Below are 20,060 nucleotides of genomic sequence, written 5' to 3'. Positions count from 1 at the left end.
CCACCGTGCTCATGCTTGCCCTGAATAAACTGGTGTGAGCCTATTCTTAGCCTGAACTGGAAGAAGTTCAGGTAAAACATTCAGTATTGGTATGTGTGATGCCTGGAAGAGGTGGAAGAGTATTTGTGGTTGAAGAAACTTGGGCCAACAAGCTGAGCAGCCATGGGCTCTGCATTTGGAGCCAAGAATAAAATTGATGAGTCTTTTATATACTTCCAGCAGCTTCAGTATTATCTCAGGTGCATTTAACAGTACAGCTGTAATTTACAATGAGAAGAAAATTCAGCCAAACAACCCGTTTTGTGGTTAATCTATTCAGGCTTTATTCCTCCAGGAAGTCATCCAATGTTACTTTATGTACTTGCTGCCTGTGGGAGATGGCACCTCTGGGAATATATTTCTGGGTCACTGGATATTGCAAGGATACACAAGATTACAGAGAGAACCAGCTACGTGTCTACAGTATCACTTGTTCCCAGTCTGAGCAGGTGATAAATAGTGTCACAAAGCACGGCAATAGTCAATATACCTACTAAACCATCTGTTCAGAACTGCTCAAATGGACTTGGTTAAGCAATTATCCCCCAGGGGCTGTTTATATGTTAGAGTATCTGCATATCCTTTAGATCCTTAACCTTTAGACAGGTCCACATAGCGATGCCTTGATTTATTTTCTTTGTGTGATCTTGACCTTCTCCTGGCAGATTTAACATTACCCCTTTCAAGAATGCAGATCATGCTAGAAATGAATTTCTGTACTTCACAACTGCTGGTTTTATGTGTGAGAGCTTTTGTAATCTCTCCTGTTAAGATATCAAACTCAGGCCTAATAATCCACTGAGGGTGGACAGGATCCATGCAATATAAGAGCTGCATTTTGGGATAATACTATTCCAAATATGCTAGCTTTCCTACCTTTCCATTTTCTATGCTCTTGCCTTTTTTCTTTCCAGTTCTGAAAAGCTGTAGAAATCATGTTCTTAGCAAATAAACTTTCTCCTTAGGAGCCTTCACACCTTCTATTTGAAAGTGAGGGAAGAAATCTTATATACTGGAACAAGAGACAACAAAAAAAAGTGGATTTTTTTTTTCTATTGTTTCCTATTAAAAAAATACTGCAACTTTCAGTGGGTAAATTTAGCTGGGCTGGCCATACCCAAATGCCTGCATCTGTAATGGAAACGCATCACACACTGCAGCTGCATTAGATGGGCGTAATGAAAAGTGGTGAGTGCTCCTGGCAGCCTCACAAAGAGGATGCTGTGCCTTGGGGTAGGCATGGAGGATGGTTTCATTTCCCTGCTTCAGGAATGCTGATCCCTACAGCTCCCAGCTGAAGCCAATGCCCGTGTGGGGGCTGTGCCCCACTGCTGTCAGTGCTGTTTCTGTTCTTGGGGTAAAAGAGCAGTGTTTTAGTCCCTCCACTGGGTGCTTCAACTTTTCACCCAAGCAGTGAGGCAAAGGAAGATCGTGCTGTCAGTAAGGTGACCTGATATATCTCTGTGTGTTTGCAAATAAGTTAAAACTCTTTTGTGTATATTTTAAATGAGACCTGTGATTTATTTCTTAGGCTCAGAACTTGTTTTGTGGCTTCAACTTTTGAATCACAGTAAAAGTTTGATAGTCTTTAAAAACGTATCTGTGGGCTGCTTAGAAAAACTGAATCTGCCATGACATCTGTAAAGCAGTCAGGACTTTATTGGGAAATCCCTGATGCAAAACACTTTGTGCCTTTCAGCAAAGAGCTAAATATATTATAAAAGGTATATAAAAAGAGAGGTTACAAAAGGCCTGACAGTCTGTCCTTCTGTGTACATGAGGAAATTTCTAGCTCTGGGCCTGTGCTGCTGAAGGCAGATCTGAGGCCTGCAGTGGATATGTCCCAGGTCTGCATGCTCTGCTCTGGGGAGATGTTTCTAATAATATTTGCCCTGGTTTTTGCCTATGAAATGAAGGCTAATGATATTCTGGTCTCTACTCTTTTATCTGTACAATAAAAGGCACAAATCTTGTGTTACCTGCTGAGGTTTGTCATGGTTGCAGAAGACAACAGCCAGCTTCTGGAATTTTTAAAATTTAATGTTTGAATCATGAGCTGCTGTTCACTTCAGGCTTGCTCATGGAAAAGGAGGTGGCTAAGTGCTGGCAGTAGTGGCAGCTACCCTCATGGCTTGGTTCCTAGTTGTTTGTTGTGGTTTAACAAAGAATATCTCTATTCCTAGCAGGATGTTGTCTTCTCTGTTTTTCTTGCCTTTTTCTCAAGAGCAAGTCTGTATACTGGGGCAGAAAAAGACAGTATAACTCTTGCTTTGTTGCACAGAAACTTCACAGGATTACATGGGGAAAGTGTATTTATTATGGCGTCTTTTTCATCAGTGGATGTCAGAGGAATGCACAAAGAAGGTCAACACCATTATCTCTTTTGCAGATGGAGAAACTGTCTCTGTAGCTACTGCAAACAGGGAAGCTGTCTCGCCATGCAGACGTTGCCAGGAACCTGCTCTGTAGCCCATAACTGAATTTGAACTTGCATGAGAATTTATTCTTCTCAATTGCACCTTTGGAGCCCATTTGACCTTTTTAAAGGATTATTTCTCCAACAGTAAATATGAAATATTATTGCAGAGATTTCTGCATCACTTTTATTAATTACTTTTGGTCTGTATTGTTTGAAATGAAGGTCGTTTAATTAAGCTGCTCACATTTTTAAAATTGGCAGTATTTTCCTACCTGTGTCAGAGTAGCCAATGATCAGAAATAGCACTGCAGTGAGGGCTATGCATGTCCACTCTTTATGAACAATTTTCCTCCCTCAACACAGAAATTTGCTTTGAAGAAAGGTAAGGATTAATTTTTCAGATTTATTTGAGCTCTAAATGTCCAGCAGCCTCAGTGGAGAAACTTTGTGGGGCAGACAAATGATGGGAGATTGCACACCAGGCTACTCCCTGCCTATGAATTCATGCTGAAACATGAGGCTGATATGCTGCAAGCAGCTGGAGTGTTCTGGCTTTCAACCGGTGATTTTTACACATGACTTACTTAAAAACTGATGGCTTGTTTAGGGTTGGCTTAAGACAAAGCAGCTTAAATAAAGAGCTGGAGATGAGTAAGATTTAAAGTGTAATTTGATATAGATATGAGTGTCAGGGTCAACAGTATTTAGCATTTAAAAGACAAGTTTTGGAAGGAAAATTAACTTCCTTGCTTCAGGATCCAGCTTATTCTTTGTTCCAAAGGTGAGACTCTCCTCGGTAGCTGCATGACCTTATTTTTGCCTGGCTTGAACCTTCTCTTCTTGAAAATCTGCTTTTAACTTTGGGAGAAAAAGGAGAAAACTGGAGAGACTCCTGCATGTCTGGTTTTCTGTGCTTGCTCAGATGTGCGTGGAGGGAAGGGAAAGAAAAATACATGTAAAATACACACAGTCAGTGGCTCTGGTCTTGGCCTTTGTAGCTTCATTCACCATCTGAAAAGAAGATCTTTATATTTTTTCCAGCTACAGTGAACATACCAGTAGGCTCACCAGTTAATACATGTCTTTCTGTACCTAGCTGGGGAAGACACGTGTCCCCTCTCTGGACCAGTAGCCAGAGTAAGGGAATCTCAAGGACAAAATCCTCTCTCCGTGTGAGGAGGAAGCAGGAGCAGGGAATAAATCCAGCAACTGACTCAGGGTTTATCTGTTCTAGTAGGGGATTCAAACCATGAATGATTTACACTCATTAAGTTTGAACTTCAGTCCAAATCTCAGCAAATTTTATGCTGCATTTCTCGCTTGCACATTTAATATGTACTATTAGTGTGCAACAGCAAGATCTCTTCTGTCTGCTCCAAGCTTCTGAAGGAGACACAGAGCTCATCCTTGGCAAAACATCTCTGTTACAAGCAGTGCTGTTTTGTATCTCAAGTTCCTGCTGCCTGCCTGTCTACTGTCCCCTCACCCCAGGGAATGACCTGAGAGCAGCTTTGATTTGAAGAGTGAGGAAGCCTTAGGAGGGCTGGGTGCCTTGCTGAGGAGAGTGCTGTGCTGTGTAGGAGACTGTTGCATCTTCAGGCTAGCAGCCTGTTCCAAAGGTTAGCCAGCATCTCCCACTGTGCTCCCAGGAGTCTGCCACATTAGACATTTCTGTCCTGGCACGTCTCTAAAATCATAATGACTTTTATTTAGCGTTAATGTGGATGCCTTGAACATTTCTATGGGACTTCCACTGTCAAGTCAGCATTAAAGTGCCATTAAAGCAAAGTGTTACTGTAAGAAGCAGAACCTGCCAAACATTTCTCAGAAGAGCACAGTGCTTTACAAGAGGAGTAAGCGCTCACTCCTCTCCATTTTCATGTGAAAGTCTTTTTATTGATTGGACAAAACAATAGAGAAGGGGCATGTGAGAACTGTTGGCAAGACTTTTTATGACAAGTGGCAGATCAGTGGATATTAATTTGCTCTTCATTGCACTGCAGTGTCCAAGATGTATCTTCATTGGTATTCAGGAGAACATGATGTGATACTCCACAGGAGTACAGGGCGCTTCCTATATAAAATTGCCAAATAGTTCAGACTGAAATGGTGACTCCTGGCTATTAAACCACATTGCAAAACTCTTCTAACAATGTTTAAGTGAACTGTATTTGATATTTCCATGTAACATTGACTATATTCTAAATTGCCTTTGAAAAGCAACGTTAACAGTGAGGCACAGGTTGCACTGAAAGCTCAGGGGTTAGGCTCCTATGTCACTTATGTGACTTCAGAAAGCTTTAGATGAAAAGATCAAAATGACCAAAGAGTGCTCAGGTTTCCATAGGAATCTTCTGCATTCTACATCACAGAACCTTATCCTGCAAATGTAGTGTAATAAATCCAAAGATCATTTTACAACCCTCCTCCACTCTGTGTAGACGATTTACAGCAGAAGTGGCCAAGTGACGAAGACAGGAAAAAGTAAGGAATAACATCAGTGAGATCGTGAAATTGACTGAATAAATAAATCCTGCTCTCTTTGTTTGCAATCCTCATTTTGCAAGCTTTGAGGTTTAGCGAGGCAACACTTTCCAGCCTTCCTCTGCATTGTTTTAAAATAGAATATCCTACCCCATACCAATTCTATGAAATATGTGACAAAAGCATGGCCTGACAGCGAACAAGATGTGGAATTTTATTAAGAAGTGTTTAGGTGCAAAAAATCGGGATTTGTTAGAATTATTAACTCTCAGTAAGAGACAGGAAACAATAAGATTTCTTAATTTGAAACTGGAAATTTGAGAGGGGTTAGCTGCACAGAGACCTCTGAATGACCCAAGTGAGATGCTCTTGTAGAAGCTGAGGCTGCTCTGCCCAGTTCAGAATGGGAGTCTGAGCTCTGGATTTCCCTTATTCTAGCTTTTGGTTAATTTGGTTAACCAGTCTTTCTCTTTCCTGTTGGGGAAAAGGTTTGAAAGCTCTCTGCTATATCTGGTTGTGAGAAGGGAGTGTTTTGACATCTTAGTTTTGCCAGATAGGAAATCCCTTTCTTCCTTACCTGGAGGTGTCTGATGTGCTTTCTCTCTGCTGAACAGGAACTTTGCAAGGGTTGGAAAGGGAATGTCAGACAAAAGAGTCTCTCATGTTTTTGATAGCCCTGGAAACTTCATGTTTCCTATTCTAGGAAGAGTACTAAATGGAGTTCTTTTTTCATGCCACTACAGCATTCCCAAAGAAGATTCATGGTTGGATTATGTTCTTAGGCACTATAAATCAGAGCTAATGGCAGAGATAGTTTGATGGCTTGAAGTAAGTGGAAAAATAAATTGGTCAATGCAAAGGCCTATGGCTGAGAAGACATAAATATAAAATTTACACCCCCCTGACCCTACCCCCAAAGAAGGCGTCAGACCTCCTATTCTTAAAACATCACTTAAACAAACAGGAAAAATGTCAGTTATACATGATCTCTGCTCCACTGACAGGAAAGTTGAAATCTGGGGCAATACAAAACCTGTGTGAAGCTTTTGAAAAAGTATAATTTCTGTGTTTCCTGAAAAATAGAGAATATGTAACATGAAATGTTAATTTTGAAACAGCATTAGGCTTTTTTCAGAAGACATAATCTGATGTCTGACATAATCATAATCTTTGTCAATATCAGATTAGGATGAAACATTAAAAGAAGGAAAAGCTTATATTCAGACTCATGGGGTTGGGCTGTGAGAGTTGAATGCCTCTATTTGGCCTTGACAATTTTTTCCTTTATCCTTTGTGCAGTGTTGGTATGTTTTCACCCCCAGCCTGCTGCCTGTGTCCTTGTCTTCTCAACTGCCAGTTACCCTGGCTCAGTTCTCAGCTTTGTTCTCCTTTATGACTCAATCACAGACTCTAAAATCTCTGCTGAGGCCATGATTCATCACCTGAATGTACTCTCTTTAAAATAAAGTATCTTTTTGTGATAGAAAAAAGATAAAAAAATGACTTTTCAAAGTAACTCCAGAGGCATTTTCAGTCTAGATATCTTTCCTTTTCATATGTTTTTCATTTCATTTAAAGCTATATAAGAGTGTTTAAAAATATGGAGAATATGTAAACCTCTAATGATTATATAAGATGCAAAATAATACTCCCAGAAATAAATGAAAAAAAAATAAATTCCTAGCAGTTGTTGGCACCAGTCTGCTTTGCTGTTCAATGTCACACTGTTTCTGATCCCATTTATACTGACAGGTGTTATAGCAGCATCTCTGAAGGGGATTGAGCTACTCTGAGGTGCAATTGCCACAGCTGAGATGAGAGTTAGGATGTTGGTACAGACAGGAATGTGTTTTATTTGCCTCATCTGTAATGGAAGGTGGGCTTGCCCTGCTCCTCTGCTCTTTTGGATGCCTTTGGAAGAATCTGCTCTTTTGTTTGAGTCTGTGAATGAGAGTCTTGATTTTATTGGGAGAAACGTGATCTCCCTGCTAATAAATACAGATGGCAGAGGACAGATCCTTTGCTCCAGAGTAGTTTCCTTTTGGAGAATGCTGATCTCTGTGAATTAGTATCTGAACATGAATGTAAAAATATTGGTGATAGCCCTTCATTTGATGAACCCTATTGTTTCTTTCCTGGTGGTACTCTGGGATGGTTTCCTTCTAGCCAGCTGACAAAAACCATGGCGATAACAAGTTTTTTAACGTGTTTACCCACATGAGTAAACCCACATTCCGTGGGTTTTGTACAGTCTTGCTTTTGACCATTGAGAAGGTCAGTCAGTAATGAGCCCATGAGCATCATGAATCATGAGACACTTTGAGAATGAACCTCCTGGAAGTTGGAAGAGAGAAGCTGGGTTTTCCAGCTGGGACAGCTCTAAGCCATTCAGCGTGGACCAAAGCTGGGAGCCAGCCACCTGTAACCTTTGTTGTGGCAAAGTGCAATGCAGGGCTGCTAGGCACAGGGATGCAGAGCAAGCCTGCTTTACTCCTGCCTCTTTGGACAGTCATTTTCCCCACTTCCACTGCCTGAATGTATTGCATGGCTCAGCTCTAAAGCAATTCCTAAAATAATGCTTGTGGTAGTAATGCTGGATTGAAAAGATCTGTGTGTGTGGGAGGGGGTAGTGGTACAAAAAGGAGCAGGGAGTACAGACACAGGTTTTTCTGATGCACAAGTTGCTTTTCTGAATATCCCAGTGGAGCTTACCCATGGGGGTGCTGTTCTTTGATTTCTTCAGCTGAGGAAGCTGCTCGTGAGTTGAATAAGGAAGGTGAGCTCAGTGTAGGAAGGAGGGAGGGAGGGAGAGAGGAAATTCTGTTTGTGGAGCTTGAAGCAGTGCATGCCTTCTCTTGCTCCAGTATATTGCATATCTTTAGTAACTGAGGGCTTTATTGCCTGAATAATGCTTACAGCTGCTGGTGCATCCCAGAGCTGCACTGTGTCTAGTGATCTGTGCACCCCTTTGGAAATCTTGCAGCATTTTCACAGTGACCCCTTTGGCTTTAATGGGACTTTTAATCAAATAAACTTACACAAATAGCTTAGCATTTTTGTGGGCTTTCTGTTGATTTTTTTTTCCTTTCTTCTTTTTGGGAAAGCAATATAAGGACAGTGACCTAAAGAAGTTGGAGTTTCTCCTGAAGCACTGAGTCTGTAGCACTACTGTGGTAAATAATTCATGTAACATGAGGAGAATCCCCAGTTCTTTTAAATTGGTCACACCCTGTGAAATCAGAATGCAGTTACTAAAGCTGTCAGAAATTACTAAGTTCAGTACATGTGTCTCACCTGCTGAGGTTGGCCCTTAAGTGTTATCACTTATGAATAGGCTCTAGAAGATAAGGCATGGAATTATGATAGTCTTAAAGAGGCCTAACAGTATTCTCTCTCTGTATATATATATTTTTGTATACAGGTATATCCACTCTAATTCTGAGAGTTCTATGATTTGGAAAACCTTTTTGCTTCATTTGGGAAATGAGTTCTAATTCTGTCTCTTCTACATTTCTCTGTTGACCCTTGATAAGTCTGTTATACCTCTTGACTTGCCCATAAAAGGAAGAATGGTGGTTTTGTTTTTTATCAGGTATTTTGAGATCTAGGATTGAAAAGCCTTTGAGGAGTTTTTCTCCTAGGATTTTAAAATAAGCTTTTTCTTAAAAAAAACCCGTTTGAACTCACTGCCTTCATGAAGAACAGATGTTTCTTGTTTTCACTGTTCTTTACTCTGACACCCCCAAATAGTATCACAAATATTTTTGTTCTCGAGTAATTCTGTTTGTGAGTTCTGTGTATACATTTGTGTTCAGAAAACTATTGCTGGCAAGAGCAGGCTGTCCTGTCTTTGCAGGGATAGCGTGACAGCAAATTGTGCTCCCTCCTGCACACCCTGACCTGGCAGGCAGCCTGACATTTCGGAGAGGCATGTCCTGACACAGCCCTGCTGAAGTCAAGTGGAGCTGGGACCATGAACTGACCGAGAAACTGCCTGAAAATCAAGGGGAGCTGACACTTCTGCAAACTTTTCATCTGGTGTGGAGCACCTGGAATCAATCTGTCTTCCTTCCTCTCCTTCCTCTCCCTCCTGCACAGCCATCATCATCACCAGGGCTCAGGGCTGCAGCAGCAGCAAGGGTGATGGGAGTCACATGGCTTGGGACAGGGGAATGTTTTCCTGTTTCCCCATTATTATTAATACTATCACTGTTGAAATTCTATTCTGACCCTAGGATTTATGTGGAATAAAACTAACTGTAAGCACCTGGCAGCTGTATTGGAGCTACTAACCAGCCATCACTGTGGCACAAGCAGCCTGTTGTGATTGAGAGCATCTTCCTGATGGCCCTAAAAAGTACTGAGCTGTTGTTATCACCTTGTACTCTTTCCAGGTGCAGTCCTTTAAGAATTAATCTGCCAGGAATTACAGTAGCATTAGAGGGTGGGAATTAAATTACAATATTGATTATGCATATGTATTTATACGCTGCACAAATCGAAAAGCAGCTGCAAGACGACCTGGAGGGAACAGTTTGGCTGGCTGTTTACAAGACTGCTGGGTGGTTGGAATGATTGATTGCCTGGCAGTAACCTTTCTGTGTTCCAGAGAGCATACACTGTGTACAGAGAAATCACTGCTCCCTTAGGGAGGACAGAGTTTGTGATGCAAATGTCAAATAATTTTTATATTGAAAACTAAATAAAAGGCCACAGCGATTTTTATTAGTAATTTCTTTAATGAATTCACTGTCCTTTGAACCAAAACAATTCCAGTTTTAAGCACAATCCCCCAAACTGGTATTTTATAATCTCTGTCAACTTTCTGTTCTAGATTTGATAGTCTTAAAACTGTCAGTTTTGATCCCTATTTGATCTCTATCAGACTAAAAAATTTCCCGTCTAAGAAAAACAATCAAAAGAGGAGAATTAGAGCTCTAAAAATAAATTTATTTTATTTTTGAGCTATTTACTGACTTAAAAACATACAATGGGTTTACTCTTTTACTGCTGGAAAATTGCCATGGAGACAATGAGCTACAAATTATATAGATTATATATCCCACTGTATAATTAGGACAGCAAACAGTCTACTGGAAAATACTTTGCAAACTACTTTATATAATGGAAAGTTCACAGCAGTCTAACAGAAATCAGATAATATGTCTCTTAATATGAATTCTACCAGAGATTTAAATTAAGGTTTGAACACTGGTGCTTTATCAGTCTTTGTAATGATTACACCTGCCTGCAAAGCCTAATTTTGAAACGCTATTGTTGTTCAGAATTAACCTACTAGAAAAACTCAGCGGAGATTTGATGTGGTTTTCTCTGTTTCCTTTGCTATGTGAGCAGATCTGGACACTGCCTTGGAACTTTTCCTTGGTTTTTTTCTGTGACTTGTGATGACCAGTTTGTCATGTATTTTGATACTTATTTTTCTGTTCTGTGATGAGGGAGCTGCCACAAGCTGTTGATTAATTAAGATATTATTTAATGATGACAGACAAAAATAGGCTCTTTTAGATTTCCATGTATGTTCCTTTGCAGCATGTGCGACACAGAATTTTTGTGGATACATATCCCCAGTGAAATAATGAGGAATGTTAATTCAGGCCAGGCTGGATGGAGCTCTGAGCAACCTGGTCTAGTGAAATGTGTCTCTGCCTGTGCCAAGGGGCTTGGAATTGAGTGGTCTTTAAGGACCTTCCAACCAAACCATTCTGTGATTCTGCTGGTTTGGCTGAGACAAGGGTCATTATCTTTGTGCGATGTTTTATTTCACTGTCCCCATACCGTGCACCAGTTTTCACTTAAATGTGTGTTCCATTACTTACTCTGGAGTTTCTGATTTTTGGTACCCTGAACTTTTTTTGTCTCAGGCCTTTCCCAAAAAATGTTCTTGTTGCAAGTTTCTACTCCCTGTTGTTTTGGGTCTAGTTACACAGTATGTCATGAGTACTATTGATGGAATGAATTCTGCTTTCTCCTGTCTCTGTGTGAGCTGGTGGTACTGCAAATCCTTTTCAGTGTTAATGAGAACTTGACTTTGTGCAAAACCATAGCCCAGAATGGGAACACATGAGAGATGTCATTTGTTTTCACTACTTTCTGTTTTATGGCCACATTTTGTGGCAGTATTCTGCTTGCTTTACTGGAAAAATGTAGAGTGGAAAGAATGTGGGCTTTAATAAAAAGGGTTAAAGAAACCCTTATGGCCATGTTTCCTGATTCTTGATAGTCACGAGACCTCTTTGCTTTCAATCCATATAGACACATTAATGCATCTTGTATTTGTCATAACACTGAGATCGCTGGACTTGTTGGCTCCAAAGGTCTAATAAAAGTCTTTATATTAGCTTTAATTGTCAGGAGGGGGGAAAAAATGGCCCTAAGAGGCTGAAAAGTGGATTCTGGCTTGGTACAGCTGGCTCCAGCAAGAGGGCTCTGAATGGAGTCGGTGTTTCTCGACTGTCCTGCCAGGCTGGTGGGACCAGGCTGCTGTGGCTGGCCAGGAAGAGGAGCAGCACCACGCTGCAGAGAGGCTGCTCCTCACCAGTGCTCTGGGGAAGCTGCCCTGGCCAAGGTTCTGCTCATAAAGGCAAGAGATGGAAGTTTCCTGAAAGGTGCCCAAGCTGGATCCGTGGTCCTGAGGCACCTTTCCTTCCCACAGAGCTTTCAAGGATGTGTTAAACATACATCTCCTTCAGATACTGTCTGAATTGACCCAGATGCTGGAAAACTGCCTGCTGAAGGGTTTTGAAGCACTCTGTGACAGTCTGAGGAAAGCTGGCATCCATCCTGACCAGACAGCCAGAGGGGTGGGTGGTGGTACCTTTTCTGACAGGCTCTTTCTAGTAAATGCTCTCTGGCCAGACTGCTGATAACATTGGAAAGCTCTGAATGTGACACATAAAGTCAATCAAATGTAACATGTCTTTCAGAGCTACTCAGAGATTAAATTCTTTTAAATAATACCAGTATTTTGGTTGTGCAACTTATAAAATCTAATGAGAACTTGAAAAGACAAGGATTAAAAAGAATTATTGAATTAAAAAGAATTTGTCTATTGGCAATTCCCAAGGCTAATTTTGCTTCATTAGATGGAAATGTATATACCCAGGAAAGCTTTAATATATACCTATACTGATAAAGTTATTAAAAAAAATCAGACTCTTAAATCTGATGGCTGCAGTGTATCGAAGTTTTTTGGATCTTCTTTCTTTTCAGCCCCACTAGCAAGGCTGGTCACTGTCAGGGACCAAAAGGTAGGATGTTTCCAGGGCTTGTAGGACTCAACCCTGCTGTGTGCACTATCATGTGGCTCTTCTGGAAGCTTCTTGCTCTGTTTTTTTGTCAGCTCCTAGGTGGAAGCAGGCAGCATTCCTGACAGGAATGGCAGGCTCTCCTCTGGCCACTCAGCATGGGGGATGGAAGTGGGACTTGTGGTTGCTGTGGGAAGCTAAAAAAGAGGGAGTGAGGCTTAGAAGGCACAACACACGTGGTCCTCTGCTACAGGCTGAAATTTCTAGCTCCTTCCACAAAATAACTGTGCAGCTGTATGGGCTTAAACTGCACAGTGACTCTTAGGAAGGGACAGGGATCTACTGAATTGAAATAAATACTAGTTACTAGTTGTGTATTACCCTGGTCAACTGTGAAAAAATCCTGAGAGAAGGGGGAAAGCATATTCTAGTGCAGAAAGAGAAAGAAAAAGACAAACATGGTTCAAGAATTGAATGGAAGTGAAGGAAGATGAATTGGAGATTATAATTAGAAAGCAAAGGAGCAGGCAGGTTTTCCAGCCTCAGTGGGAAAAGATGATTGACCTGAGCAGCAGGAGAAAAGAAGAGGAAATATTGCTGACAGCTAAAATGCAGAAGCTATTACTTGAGACTGACCTCTGAAGGAGAGTGGGGGAGGAATTGAAAAAAGCCCAACATGAAGCATGCAGTGCTCATGCAGACTCAGGGAAGCCAGAGAAACAACACTTGAAGAGTAGAGTACCTGAAGCAAAAGTTGCAAAGGTTATTACATACCTGCTCTTTCATGTTCAGTGCCAACATATATTTGCAATGTTTGTATTTAATTTTTCACGTTTATCAGAGTTGTCAAAACACAATTTACAGTATTTGGTAAAGATGTGGAAGGTGTTATCTAGGGTCTCCTCCTCCCGTGCTTGGTCCTCCCGTTCTTTGCTCAGCAAATCCATGCAGGAGGAGCATTTGTTCATGTAAACATTTATTGTGGTCACCAGTTATTTAATTCCTCCAAAATACTTTTTATAAGGTATATACACCAAATAATCTAATGTTATGTTTTCTTGAAAATAGAAAATGGCTTCAGCCAGGGTAGATGGGAATCATGCTGTAAGATCACTATGGACAGCATATTTCTTTCCTGAAAAGATGCCTGGAGTGCCCCTGGGAATCCTCAGAGCTTTCTGTAACCTCTGGTTTAGCAGTGTGAGTTTCTGAAGAGTGAGGTTGAGTGGTTTAACCCACCCCATCACAGCCCTGTACACGAGGTCAAAGGCTGGTGCACACAGCTGCATTGGAGCTGGTTTCCCAGTCCAGGAGCCTGGGGGGACACAATTGTACCCTGATCCTGGGTTGGGTGTCTGCCATGCACACAACCCTTGCCTTTCTCTCTGTGGACTGCCCTTTTTACCTAATCTTGACCATTTTTCAGCTATTTTTATTTTATTTTTCCCTTTCTGATTATGAGATTTCTTTGATAGATTTCTGTCTTTTTATAAATTCCATATCAAGACTCTTCTGATTCTCACTCATTTCTGGACTTTCTCTTGTTTCATATTGCTTTTAGTCCTATTTCCTTTTCCCTTTCTTAATCAAGATTTCTCATACCTGAGAATACATCTCCTATAAACAGAACTGTGCATTTAGGTGTCTAATGAGGCACTTTCTAAAAATCCTAATTGTGTGTAACAGTTTTGAGTACTGTTAATGACTGCCTTCTGCTGTGGCCTCCTGAAAGACCATGGGAATATATGAGTGTGTAAAATAACTACTTGTCATACTGGGTTCTTTTTTTCAGATAGAAAATTAGGTTCTAGTAATTAGATCTGGATCACTGACATCTTGGCAATGGTGTCATTATCCCTACCCCTCTTTTTTTTTTTCCTTTTTTTCTTTTTTTCTTTTTTTTTTTTAATGATGAAACAATTTGCATCCATGAAAATGTAGTGTAAATTTATCCCAAGCGTGTGTTCATCTAGGTAACAGCAGAGCACATGGGCAATACAAGAGCATAATGGGCACACTCACTTCCTCAGTCCGTGGTATTTGGAGGTCTAATGATGCAAGAAATCCTACTAGCTCCTTATTAGGAACCAGTATACCTTTAAAAATCAATCTGCTATTTAGTCCTGGCTTGAGGTTGGATTTTAGCCTGTCTCTTTCCCAAGATAATGCTGCATGTTTTCAGTACCCCAAAAGCAGTTGCTCTCTCCAAATTCTCTCTGCCACCCCTACTCTCATACTGTGCCTTATGCCCAAGTACCTTCAGCTGCAGGACAGTTTTTCCTTTTGCAGATGGATGGCCTTGACCCCCATCCAGGATTAGTTTCCATGTGGCAGATACATCATTACAGGTGAATGATACTGGCTGCATTTAATATGAGGGGAATAAAAGAGAGTTTAATAAGGAGCACAGGACCTCCAACCTCTATGCAGCCCATCCTAGAACTGCTGATCTAAAGGCTTCTGTGTGAGAATTGCACTGCTGTGATCCCAATATATGAAATTATCCTAAAAGTATGCAACAAAAAAGTAACACTTGGAAATGAAAATGGCTCTTTTTCCACACTGTAACAAGAGATATTTTTGGGTAGCAGGATGCAGTGCTTATAACCTCACAGCTCTCATCTGTCTGCAGAAAACATACAGCACAGTCCCTGTGGCATTCCCTGTGGCTCCAGCCCAGCAGAGTAGCTCAGTGTGTCCTGAATTTGAAGTGTGGCTCCAGAAGGGCTGCTCGTATACTCAGTGTTACATGAAGTATACGATTACCTACTTAGGTGGAATAGAACAATGCTAATCTTGCAAGACTTCAGACACAAATGTATTTTCTTCATGTGCAACCTGTGTGTAACCAGCACCAGACCAAAGCCAGTTTGAACCCCTCCCATGGAGACCTTATCTTGTGCTGATTTGTTTGTTTTGCAAAGATGCAAGATGGCCTTTTTTTTTGTTTTAATTTTTTTTCCCCTGATAAAATATTTGAGTTCTGAAGTAAAACTCCAAAGTGAGCAGCTATTATTTCTTCTTTGTCAAGGACCTGTTTTCTTCTATTTGTCATTAAGATTTGTCAGCTGGTAAATTATGCACAGTTTTCTTTTGGCTCTGCTGTTTTTTAGCCAGCCATAATTATGCTAGCTGATTCCCGTGTAGACTTGTTTTCAGCTGCATTGCTTACATGCCTTTTTAATAGACTGTAATTTTTGTTAAGTAAGTTATGTCAGATTAACTACTTCCGATAAGATGCGGTATTATACTTGGGTTTTCTTTTTCTCCCAGCTGGATGCACAGAATATGTCACTGCTGACTTGCTTTCTCCTGCCTCCCTCCAGCTAAATGGCAATATGCCACTGCAGCAAAACTTCTGTTTGAGGATTCATTGGCTTTTTTTGTTGGCTAGTAATGAGGCTTTGAGGTAGCTCGCTGCTCCTGATTAGCGACAGCACGCACAAAGAAAGGAGTAGTGCAAACCAGTCATTAACTCATAGTGAAAGCCTCAGCATTTAACTTCATAAAGATGAGGAAAGACTCTGTTAAATCCTTTCCATTCAGATTTGGCTGGTTTGGGTTTTTTTTAGGCGCCTGCCTCGGTTTTGTGGAAATAACCAGTTGAAGTGTTGATTATGCTCCTGTTCTTGCTGAGCTTCCATGACCTCTGTGCTCGGTGGTGCTGCTCTGGATTCTTCCTGCTGGTGGTGACATTGTGAGGCCTGGGGCTGGCTGGGGCTTTGGGGATGGGCTTTGTCACTTGGCTTGTGCACCTGGGGGCCTGGAGCATCTCTGGGTGCGGAGAGGGCAGGTCCCAGGGCAGCAGTGCTGCCTGAGAGCTGCCACACACAACCTCTGCTCCCTCTTTGCCTCCTTCTGGCTCAGGATGCTCAGGGACAGCACGCAGGACTCACATCTCCCAGGGCTTGGGCTGCATCCAGAGCTCAGTGCCTGAGCACTTGGCTGCAATTTCCCTTCCCTAGGCTGGCTGCCACTCCAGGCTGCAGCATCCTGGGGGGCTCCGAGTGCGCTCGCAGCTGTCGAAAGCGGCAGAGTGTAGATCCAGAAAAGAAATCTCCTGCTATTCCCTTCTTTTGTTTTGCTGCTTGAAGAGAAAATGAAAGGTTGTGTGAATCTTCACAGGTTGAAATAGCGAAGTTTCAGAGAGCTCTCTGCAAGAGCTTCAGCACAGTTTTTCTGCCTTGCTACAGAGTTCCTTTATCTCACAGTTTTCAGTTTCAGTCACGGTGTTAATAGCTTTACCAGGTTTGTTGTTTTAATGCAGCACAGTGAATTATATTTCTGGGGTCCCATATGAAAGACGATTAGCTGCTGGAAGCTGCTTATTTGTCTTGCAGTTTCTTTAAAGAAGTAAATAAAATGTGAAAATAATGGTATGGCACACTGCAAATAATAGGCTGTTTTCTGCCCTGGTTTCTTGATGGAATGGATGTCATTTAATCAAGTGTGAGGATGAGAGAAGGAATATTATAGGTTCTCTTAAATATGATTTGCCACCTGCCTGATTGTTCAGAAGTGTATGCATGCTTAATTAATCTAATTAGTCAATGCATATATAAGAAGCAAATTTATAGGCTCTCTGTCATCTTAAATAAAACATTTTTGTTTTCCTAGGATAAATAATTCATTACAGAGCTGAGTGCTAGTCTGTAATCCTGGAGAACTGGCTTCTTGTATAACAAAAAAAATAAAATGAGGATGTTTCTTACTTTTTCTCTTTGGCTTCTCTTCAGTCAGGGATTTCATGGAAGGCAAGAGCAACATCCATACTGGAGGAACATAAATTTCCTTCCAAAAGCTAAGCAGAGAGCCTACTAGCTTGGCCTCCATGAGCATTTTTTTTGTGAGAGATAGTGCCTGCTCTGGCACAGAAGCACACTGCAATGTGTGCATAATTATCCCTGAAAGTGAAATAATTAACATGCTGACAACCATGACAGAGTTCATAGAGCTTGGGTTTTCCTGCTTCAGAGGTTGGCCCACTAATTCCACAATCTGAGTGTGCTGTCAGGAGGCCAAGGGCCAGCAGCTGCATCCCTCTGGCAGGAACAGTGCTTCACACAGAGTTCAGTGCAGTGCAGTCGGGTGGGGAACATTTGGGTGCCTGGACAACCTCAGACTTATATCATCAGCAGCTGTGAGAGAGAATACCCAGATCAAAGGAGGTCCTGAAGGTCAAAGGCAGCAAAATCTTGAAGATTTTGTTAATTGGTATTTCCCAGCCTTGTCTGAGTGCCCAAAACTTGGCACAGCCAGGATGTCCATCACCATGAGTGCTGCCATCAGCAGATGTGTGGCTAATTCTGTGAACTGGAGCTGTTCTCTTGTGGTGATCTTTTTAGGGGCCCAGTATGGTACTGAAGACACTCTCTGGGGTTTTCCTGATATCTGCTGGGAGGAACAGGATAGAATTTGGTGTGAAGATTGAAAGGGAATTGACCAACTGGTTATGTGTTTTAAATAGAGTGGAATAAATTAAATATTTTGGTTTAAGTTTTGAAAATTTTTTTGTCTTACTGACTTTGTAAGTTAAAATACAAAATTAGTTAAATACATGTTCTTTAATAATAACTGGTAAAGTTTGCTCTCTGAAAACACGTAATGTTATTTTATTGCCTGATTGTCAGGTGTAGTCCACCTTCCTGGCCTCCAAATCCACAGAAAAGCTTTTGAACCTGATTGTCTATTGAAATACGTGTCAGGATGTTGCCAAAATGGGTGGAATTATTGGCTGTAATCACAGGCTGGAGCTGAAGGAGGCTTGAGGCTGTAATCTGGATGACTTTGCACTACTGTTGTATTTACAGTCCTCTTCCCAACTCCTCAGCAGGTTTGACCACCACAGTAGAATCTGTGGTGAGAGAATATTTGAAGGCATTTATTTTTCTCTGTTTTCACACACAGATTGGTGAAGAATTCCTGCAAAGCAAATTAGTACGAAACTGCATCATTGATCCATTAACACCCTGAAGATTTTTGTAACTCTAGCTAAAAGTGAAAAGCAGTCTTTCTCCAGGTATCATGGCCCTGCCCTAGCAATCTTGATTCATTCTTCTAAACAAATTTTAAAAGGGAGATGATCAGAAAGGTGATTTGTTCCAGGGACTGTGGGAAACAGTAAAGGTAAGAAGACGTTCAGAAGCTGTGAAAATAGATCTTAGAAAAGAAAAAGCAGAGAACTTAGAGCTGGCAGCAGCTTCAAAGCCTGAAAGTAAAGAAGATACAATAATACAATATGCAAGGACATGAAGCAATGGTTGAGTTTTTAGGCTTGGCCAAGATAGACCTTAAGGCTGCAGAAAAATATGCTTACCAAGATAGTAGAAGGTTTTAAGCTTAATAATGGACGACTGTGTATTGTTAATAGAAAGCCAACAAGTGAGCATTGTGTGAAGCAGCTGTTCGTGTGCTTTTAGTGATTGGCTAGAACAATTGTCTGTAAGATTTAGCAATATGCTCTTGGCTGAAAAACTTTTAAAATGTTCTGTAACAAAGAGATGTTGGGCTGCACTATGAGCTTGTGCCATCTCCAGTGTCTGTAGCTGAGGCTGGTGCCCGAATGCAGCTTGTGACACATCACCTGACAGTCCCATCGTGTCTGTAAAAAATTAACACCCACAAGGGTCTTTCCTCCTGTGCACTGGGGTCAGCCCCATGGACTCACTTGTTTGTCTCAGTGCTGGTGGGTGAGAGATGCTCCTGTGTCCTCTCTGGACAGTGTCACATCACTTGTCTGCCTGAGTTCTCTTGGGGAAACCTGCACTTCCCATAACCATTCCAGCCTGTATGAAAAGCGCATTTGCCAGGCTTTCTGCAGGTTGGGGGCAGAAGTCTTTCTGTGTTTGATGAAGATGTTTTGTCAGCTCCCCTCGGTGTCTGCAGAGAGCTGTGTCTGCATGGGCAGTAGCCTTTGGTGTGTGCTGCAAAGCTGCTCGGAGGTGGCAATGGGTACACTCCTATTTTCTACCTGGAAACTGAGGCAGAGGGGCTGGATTTCAGACCCATCAGTGTGGCAGCCACTGACTGTGAGGCAGTCGGAGCTAGTGGTGGGCTTGACAACTGTGAGTCAGGTCCTGGGAAGCAAGGGGCACAGTCTGGGTATTTCAGGACGGATTTCAGGGGGTCGGAGTGATTGCTAACCCCAAACAAATAGATGGAAGAGGACAGAGGGTGAATCGGGCTCTTGAGAGGCAGGACACACAGGTGCTTTTCTCAGTGCTGCCAGGAGGTGCCTCTCTCTACTTGGGATTTATGGCCCCTGAAGGAAATTGCCGTAGTCTTTTTCTGCAGAAACTGCTCGGGTTCACTCCTTGTTCCTCTCAAAGACTCCTGTTGGTGCAATGGACCTTTTGCACAACAGCCCGGTGGCTGGAATCCTAGGAGGAGAGAGATGAATGTTTCTCTCTTTTCAGTAGGGAAAGTCAGAACCTGTGTTTTGGGGGTTTGTGGGTTTTCCTGAGGCAGCCCAGGGCAGCAGGGCTGTGCCTGTGGATGGCTCTGTGCTGTGCCTCACAGGCATCCTCAGTCCTGCGTGGGGATGCAGCCCACCCCTTCACACACCCTGCTTTCCTCTGGAGGGAATCCGGGGTGCTGTGGCCCAGGGGTGAGTGCAGTGAGGGAGCTGAAGTGCATTTCAGCAGGTCTGGTGTGGGTGGCAGGGGCCCAGGAATCTCGCCTTCTGTGCAGCCTTGGCCTGAGTGTACAACTGAAGTGTGCAGGAGACACTTTGTAAAGCACAGGGCTAGGCAAAGGGTGGTAATTGCTCTGCACCCTGGTAATTTGGGATTTTCCTTTGGCAGGAGGCACACAGGTCCCTGCTCCATGGGCTTTCTGTGTTTTCTTTAAAACTG

The 20,060-nt window shown here is 42.0% G+C and overlaps 1 long non-coding RNA gene across 1 annotated transcript; it reads left to right on the top strand.

Annotated features, from left to right (window-relative positions):
- Positions 1-1,444: 1,444 nt before the first annotated feature.
- Positions 1,445-11,207, top strand: LOC148183590 (uncharacterized). The gene is made up of 3 exons (XR_015773475.1): positions 1,445-1,484; positions 2,429-2,602; positions 8,799-11,207. It is a non-coding gene; the product is annotated as an uncharacterized LOC148183590 (long non-coding RNA).
- Positions 11,208-20,060: the final 8,853 nt, after the last annotated feature.

The sequence above is a fragment of the Pseudopodoces humilis genome, chromosome 11, assembly GCF_049639895.1.
Source record: "Pseudopodoces humilis isolate 2021_Gansu_Grassland_sample_001 chromosome 11, ASM4963989v1, whole genome shotgun sequence".
NCBI lineage: Eukaryota > Metazoa > Chordata > Aves > Passeriformes > Paridae > Pseudopodoces > Pseudopodoces humilis.
The sequence above is the reverse complement of the archived record's forward strand: the minus strand, read 5'-3'. Positions and strand labels throughout refer to the sequence as shown.